Below are 1,083 nucleotides of genomic sequence, written 5' to 3' on the forward strand. Positions count from 1 at the left end.
AACTTCCAATCATTATTCATTATTTTTTATTGTTGAGGATATCTTTTTCTTTTTTCTTTGGACATGGTTGAGGATATCTTTTGAAGATAATAATCTATGTTGTTTTTTTTATTTTTTTGGGGGAGGGGATAATCCATGTGGTTTACCATGTAATTATTTAGATTGAAAAGTTTTGCTCAGTTTGGGCTACACGGCGATGTACTAAAAGGCTGACTCAGTGATGCTGAAATACAAAATTTGAAAAATTCCAGTTAATTGGGCCTTATAGGAATAAATATATTTTATATGAGCCCAAAAAAGTTACAACTTTGACTGATTTGGAAGTCTGCCAACTCAAGGCCAAAATGATAGGGGGAGTCTGCCCAGCATAAAACAGGGGATTAGCTGATTGCACATAGTTTACTGTTCACATGCTTATGAATGTATTGTACCTTTATTAAATGTACAAGATTACTTTAAATCAGGTCCCTCAAAAATAGAAAAAGATTAATCTCAAGTAATTCTTCATAACTTTTCTTTATAATTGACCGAAACTTTAAGCCTGATGAAAGTATGACGAGAGATTTAGAGTCAAGACTTAACTTGGTATTTGGTCATTCTTACAAAAGATAACATATTTTTTTATTAAAATAAATATTTTAATTTTCAACATTATTAATTTAAGACAATACGAATTCTTGGTTAAAAAATCATCAAATTATAATAGAAATTATTTTGGGAGAAGCAAAAGTTTTTTTATAATATGGAATGGGGTCTAAGCCCCTTATAAACTATTAATATAGTTATTTTTTAAATTTCTTTTATCGGTAATGGTTAAGTGAAAAAGGATCATTAACAAAAGTAATGTTATAAGAAAAGAAAAGTTATTGTACTATGAAGATATTTTTAAAAAGAAAAATATCATCGTAAAAGAAATGAAAAAAAGAAATGATAATATTGATACTTTGATAGTGTTGGTAGTGTTGTTTATAGTGTTAAATGAGACAATAATGATAATAAAATATGATTATATAATAAAAATAGTAAAAGTAGAAGTTTAATGATAAAAATGTGAAAAATAATAGTATTAGTAGTGATAATTAA

The sequence above is a fragment of the Arachis ipaensis genome, chromosome B10 (assembly GCF_000816755.2).
Source record: "Arachis ipaensis cultivar K30076 chromosome B10, Araip1.1, whole genome shotgun sequence".
Taxonomy (NCBI): domain Eukaryota; kingdom Viridiplantae; phylum Streptophyta; class Magnoliopsida; order Fabales; family Fabaceae; genus Arachis; species Arachis ipaensis.